The 7302-nt window shown below is 34.7% G+C and overlaps 1 long non-coding RNA gene across 1 annotated transcript; it reads right to left on the bottom strand.

Annotated features, from left to right (window-relative positions):
- Window positions 1-4002: 4002 nt before the first annotated feature.
- On the bottom strand, window positions 4003-6434 carry LOC149131374 (uncharacterized). Its single transcript, XR_016237920.1, has 2 exons — window positions 6077-6434; window positions 4003-4292 (listed from the first exon to the last, which is right to left on the bottom strand). It is a non-coding gene; the product is annotated as an uncharacterized LOC149131374 (long non-coding RNA).
- Window positions 6435-7302: the final 868 nt, after the last annotated feature.

The raw sequence follows: 7302 nt of genomic DNA, 5'->3' as shown, positions 1-7302 counted from the left end.
ACTTACCTTCCTCATAATGGTTTAAAATTTGGCACAAGGCTAGATTTTTTTTTTTTTTTGTGAGGGAGAACCAAATCGATTAAACAGACCCCCAGTGCTCAAACGGTACTTATTTTATCTACCACAAAAGAATGAAAGGCAAAGTAAAAACCCGGTGGAATTTGAATACAGAACGTAGAAACGGACGAAATGCCGCTAAGCATCTTGCGTGCCATGCTAACCATTCTACCAGTTCATCGTTTTCACTTACCTCATTCATATTAACCAACCTTTTATTTAACAATCTATGCTTAATCAAACTATCTGCATTTTCTTCTTTGGTCTAAAATTTGATTTGATTTCATCGTTACTTCTTCGCAACCGATGTAGTGAGGTTACGAAACGTTTAAATATATCGCTTCCTTTCATGGCTGCTCTTTTAACCCTTACTTTGCAAACGGAACACCACTGACCCTGCATAATTATCGTTATTTTAAGATAGAACCTGATGCCGGGTTTAAAATAGATTATGACATTAAGAAAGTGTATATTATAACTTAGGCAACGGAACATATATATTTAGTGTTGTGAAATAAAACAATCGGTCCCACAGGGTTGAGAAAATGACTGGAAAAGTTTTCTTTGTAAAAAAAAGAAAAGAGGATAAATTGACAAAAGTATGTCTTAACCTGTCTGCATTGTAGCTACCTGTTGTAGCCGTACTATATCAAGTTCGACATTGAGTGAATAAATAATGATAATTAGTACCACGAGAACAGCACTGGCTTCAAAACGTTTTCCAACCACAGTTGCTGTTTCAATGTTGTGTTCAGTGCGAGGCGTGTAAAATAATGTATCCTGCATTCCCATTTGTATATTGATTGCAAATATTCAGTGCAGTATTGATAATATTATAGTTGAATAAACATTAGTGTACATTAAACTGTGATGTAGTAAAAATTACGAATGTATTCTTGTCCTTCTATGTGAAGTTCAGTTGCGGTTGAATCTTATGTGGAACTAAATTATGGTTGAAACTAATATCTGTAGCAGATATTCATGGTTTCTGTTGTGTCGACGCCCCCAAGCGAAGAAGTACGCTCGACCAAGACTTATAGATAGAGGTAGTCTGACCATGGTAGGGGTCGGCTGACAGTTGAGTAGAAGTCGAGCAGAGTTCATCCGAAGGTGCTAAATAGCAGTAGCTTGAGACATAACAGTTTCATAGTATGAAAATAGAGAGTGTCTATTATGAAATGTGAAGGTCATGTATGGAGACGTATCTCTTGATGCGAAAGTTTCTCAAATATATTATTGTTCATGTCTTGATAAATTAATTTAATATGTAAGACGTAAAGTTAAAGTACAACCGAACAACTTGAAGTAGATAAAGTTATATTTGTTAACGAGAATCTTGTGCACACGACGTGAATGAAAAATATAGTAGTCATAGGAGAGAGAGTATTTATCGATAATATTGTTGGTGATTATCCCTAAGTGAAAGGGAGACGACAAAAACCATGATCAAAGGGTTACCAATGAAGATTATACTTCTGTATGAAGAAATATTTGTTTTACGTTTTGGAACAAGGCCAGCAATTTCGGGAGAGGATGTAAGTCTATTTTAACGACCCCTGTACTCAACTAGTACTTATTTTATCGACCAAGGAATGATGAACGTCAAAGTCGACCGCGGCAGAATTTGAACTCAGAATGTAAAGACGGACAAATACCACACGTGCTAACGATTCTTCCAGCTAACTGCAATTTTATAGACAAATATTGACGTGAAATTTTGGCACAAATCTAGCAAGTTCTGCATAGGGGTTTAAGTCAATTGGTACTCATTTCATCGACTCTGTAAGAATAAAAGGCAAAGTTGAATTCGGCGGAATTTGATCTCAGAATGTAAAGACAGAAGAAATACCGCTAAGCATTTTCCAGTCGACTTTGTATAAACGAATATTATTATCCTTTTTCTACGACTGTGAAATGCATTGCGGTGGATATTTGGCTGTCATTTATATAATACAAAAGCAGCACGAAAGGATTTATTAGTCCACAGGTTAATAAATGATCGATATAATTTTCTGGAATTATATCAAGAAGATAATGCAAGTGAGATTTGTTAATCGTTTCGTCTACTTACCGTAATACAACAGCAAATTGCAAAAGGCGTGAGTTATCACACTCACTGCAGTGGTCGACCATGATATATCTGCCAATGCCTAGTGATAATTCTTCGCTTCCTTAAGCTCTTTAACCTTATGACTCACCCAAGTACAATTTCAATATTATCATTTCTGAATATGAAAAATATAGTACGACACAATAACGGGATTTATATAGCATCATACAATAGCATGATTTACGTAGTGCCACTGAAGTGCGGAGCTCATGTCGTACCATTCAATAGCAGAATTCAGACAGTACCACTAAAATGATGCTCACCTCACTATTCCTCCTCATGATCAGTTTGAATAGATATCTTAACTAGAGCAAAGTTTGAAGGCGATATTAGCAATTTTAATACTTTGTAGTGGGTAAGCAAATATGAAATAAGAGTTGCTAGCCAAGGACAAAAACCACGTTACACAGAGTAATAGATAAATTCAAGGAGAAATTAGATAAACTTGTTACAGTACCATGGCCAAGTGATTACTTCTTTTACTTCAGTAATCTAATATAAGAAATATTTCAATCACGAAGCAACAAATATGCAGTTTCCAACTGAATCAAGAATCGAAACCGTAATATTCGTATAAACAAATAAAAATAGATGCCCTTCTGAGAGGAATCAATACACTAACAAATTTGTACGTCAAACGTTTAATATGCTTCTATCGATAGTTATAATATTTTAACCCATTATAAACATGCATGTATAAATATATATATGCACACACACACACACACACACACACACACACACATATACATATATATATATAGGCATATATATATATATATATATATGTGTGTGTGTGTGTGTGTGCGTGTATATGTATGTATATATATATATATATATATATATATATATATATACAACTCGGTTATACTATTTTTATGTAATATCGCAGTTATGATTACTGTTGTTGCTGTTGCTATTCTCGTCGTCGTTGGTGTTGTTGTTGTTGTTTTTTTAGTTAATGGTGGTGGTGGTTACATCTCTTTGTTTACATCGCTAATGCATCTCCAGACAGTTTTTCATACACTTTTACATCTCATATATGCGATACTATACTGTTTTTCCTTTTTACCTTCATATGATTTCTTTTTTAATTATTATCAGATGTTATTCCTCTAATTAAAACACGTCCAAAATTAGTGTAATATGTAAATTTTCTTTGTTATTAACTAAGTTATTATCTCTAATTTTTCCCCCTCCCAAAATTTTATATTTTATATATTTATCCTCCCAAACAGTTTTCCAATGCTGTAAAATTATTTCCTCTTTCTATTATAGTTATAATTATTTGATGTGTTTTTGTATAATCCATCCTAGTCATTATACCATATTATATTATATTATAATATTTTTTCCCTACACTGAGATATCGATTTGCTTTAGTTTGCTAAATTTTGACACGCTTCTAAAACAGATCTTTTCTATTTTCTTTTCCTGATTTCCCCCTCTCTATCCTCAACTTATTTTTCCCCATCTCAATTGCGTTCAAATTTAATGTGATATAAAGTGCTGGTTTAAAATCTCCCGTTTTATTTTTTTCAACTCCCCGCTTTTTTCACATAGTTATGTTATATGTTATTGTTGGTCTTATTGTTATTGATACTTTCCGAATATTTTTATCCGTTTCTATCCATATGATTTTCCTCTTTGCCTGTGAGTCCATTCACCTTTCATTATATATACATGTATGCATACACGCATTAATGCATACATGTATGTCTATGTAAATATGCACCGATGGAATGGAGTAACGTATATATATATATATATATATATATATATATATATATATATATGGATGCATACATGTTCCAAATTTGCGCTAGAAGTAACTCAATAATATAACCATTGTAAATAGCACATACTTAATACATGTGGGCTGTGAAACGCTTCTGGCTATGGTATTACATTTGGAAGAGATCATGTTAGAAATGTACGTAGTTAAACACACCAAACTGTTCTGGGTTAGGCAAAACGAAACCTCCGTCCAAGTAAGCCAAAAAGGACAGATATCGATGCTTCGTGGTGTTTCTTTTTTATTCCTTTGCTCATTAGTCCTTCTACTGAAACCTTTCCGAAACGAAATCGAAATATCAGCCTCAAACTCTTCTCTACTTGTGCAGTGCTGAATAGAAGAAATCGAATCAATAAATTTATTTTGCTTCGTATCAAAACAAAAAATAAATATACGAAGAAAGAATTAAAAGATGACTACATTATGTATTTATAGTACAGGGTCTTCAAATATGTCTCCGAAGAAATTCTCTCCCCGTTGATAACGTGTTCCTTTACAAAAATCATCCAGTGTAAATGACAGCGTGTACTGTACCTAACATAGTTTCTAACTCATCACCAACGCTTGCGGACTAGTTCGTGGCTTTTACAATAAATGTTCTTATAACAGAGCAATTATTAAAAGGAGAACTACCATGGTAGTTTCTTCTTTTTCTGAAACAACTTTCTCATTGTCTCGTTTTTCTATTGGTAAACAGCTAAAGCATTACAATTAACAAGAAAATAGGGAAAAAAATGTCTTTAAACTGTGGACTGTCTTCTATTTTCTCGTCTTAATTTGATTGAAAGGTGAATTTAACATAATTAACTTCAGTCTAGAGTTTTACTGCGCCGATGATTCCCAGTACAAATGAAATAGTGCTATTTGTTGTCACCAACATCACCATAGACTTCAGAAATTTATTTCATTTTGCATAAAATAAAAGAATTAAATGATATCAAACTTAAGAAGAAACGATACAGAATCTTCAAATTTGCCTGAGAGAAAATTCGCTCTGTTTTGATGACAAGCTTCTCGTCATATATATATATATATTAATAATATCAAGGGTAATGAGAAATATTAGAAATTTCTACTACCAATGGCCTAGCGTTTAAAAATTTAGTCCATATACTATATATTATTCATATAATACAGTGTACATTTAGACACATAAGAGGTATCCACCATAGGACTCCTTGCACGCTAGAAAGAACAGGTAAGTTCGAAACCGCTATTTGGGATAAAACCAAAATTTTACGATCACGAGTCAAAAACCGCAAACCACTGTGTCACCATCCACTCCCAACCAATGAAGAACGTAAACGAATTCTTATATCGTGAGTTACTCGGAGTAGAGGAGATGGTAATTTTAACCTTCATACTTGCAAGTGAATGTATGTTTGTGTATGTGCGTATGTGTGTATCTGTTAGTGTATATATCTGAGTACGTGGGTGAGTGTGCGTGCGTGAGCCTATGTAGATTTTTAAGTGTATGATTGTGAGTATGCCATCGTCAGAGAGTGAGTGTATGGCTGTACATTTTTTGGTGTACGTTAAGGAGCTGATGTGTCTGTGTATGGTTTGGTGTGCGTATGGGTGTTGTGTATCTTTGTAAATTAATGATTATGTATGAATGCATGGATGTGAGTTCGTCTGGTGTGTGTGTGTGTGTGTGTGTGTGTGTGAGTGGTTGTATGTATGTATGTGTGTGTTCATATATGTTTGTATAGGTGTTGTGTATGATTGTGATATAACGATTATGTGTGAATATATGGATGTGAGGTTGTGTCTGGTGTGTGTGTGTGTGTGTGTGTGTGAGTATCTATGTGTATGTGTTTGCTCATCTATGTTTGACTCTTAATGTCTCTTAAAACTCTTGTGTTTTCGATGTCCAAGAAACTTTCCATCTTTTTACCCACGAATTCATTTGACAGGAGTGCTATAAGAAAACGCAAGTTAAATTTCTGCAGGCAAGGCGCTGATAGTTCGATAGATATACGGACATGCTTAACATCGTCTTTAACAGATATAGGACAAAAAAAAAAGAATAAAAATATAAAAAAAACGAAAAAACAAAACACTATAATTTGTGTCGACTTCATATAAGACTAGAATTGAAAGTATTTATATACATGGGAGCACTCTGCAGATACAGGTATGGCATAATGTTGTATTTCGTTTGAAAGTTCTAGCGCTTCCTGTTGGGTTTCTTTCTTTTTGTATCAATTAATTCGCATCAAAGACGGTTTTCTCTTAAAACAGTGTCTTCAAATATTGAGCCATGCTGTTCTTTGCAATTGCAACTCAGTTGAACTGTCTGCGTTCTAAACATTATTATTTAGCATCGTCGTCATCGTCGTAATTATCATTATCGTTACTCTTGTTATTTGGTATTATTTTTCTCGTTTGTGTCCTTCGTTTTCGTTCACGTTCTCTACTTCTCGTTTTTCTTCTGCTTTTTCTCTTTTCCTCATCGTCTTCTTCTTCTTCTTCGTCTTCTTCTTCTTCTTCGTCTTCTTCTTCTTCTTCTTCTTCTTCATAGTCCTCTTTTTCTTCTTCTTCCCCTTCTCCCTCCCTCCTGCTTCTTCTTCTCCTTCCTCCTCCTCCCTCCTCCTCCTCCTCCTCCCTCCTTCTCCTCCTCCCTCCTTCTCCTTTTCCCTCCCTCCTGCTCCTTCTTCTTCTCCCTCCCTCCTCTTCCTCCCTCCTGCTCCTTCTTCTTCTTCTCCCTCCCTCCTCCTCCTTCTTCTTCCTCTTCTATTATTATTATCGTCCGTTGATATTGTAAATTGAATTAACTGACATTCTGCTCGGCAATGCAATCTCCAATCACGACAAATCTAACTTTGATCTTTATCTCTCTCGAGGGACAATAACCACAATTTTACCTAAAAATTTAAGGCTAAATTATATCACTGTTACATTAGTATGGAATTTACCCGACTATATAACTGGTTCTGATATTGATTCATTCCACTGTAATAAGAATTAGATGAAGATCAAACATGTAAAGCCCTCAAGTCGTCGGATGTATTACATGCTATATTACGGTCCGTTCTGAAATGCAACGAAAACAAGAACAATAGTGGAAGCAGCAACACGCAACATCGGAACCATTGAATTAATGAGGAACGATTTAAGCGGAGGCGTTTTTGGCAGAACTATCGGAGCAACGAAGTATGAAGCTTTGTATTATTTCTTCCATTACTCGATTTTCTAACTACGAAATAGCGGCGAGGTCAGCTTTGCTTTTCGTACCTTTATGGTCAGTTACAGATAATAGCAACCTAGTGCTGCGAATTAATGGCATCGAGTTACCCTCTACCTACAAAATTGTTAGCGTTGTTCCTAAATAATAAAT

Source organism: Octopus bimaculoides, chromosome 22 (assembly GCF_046866305.1).
Source record: "Octopus bimaculoides isolate indiv1 chromosome 22, ASM4686630v1, whole genome shotgun sequence".
NCBI classification, from domain to species: Eukaryota; Metazoa; Mollusca; class Cephalopoda; order Octopoda; family Octopodidae; genus Octopus; species Octopus bimaculoides.
Note: the sequence above shows the minus strand (reverse complement) of the source record. Positions and strands in the feature narration are given on the sequence as shown.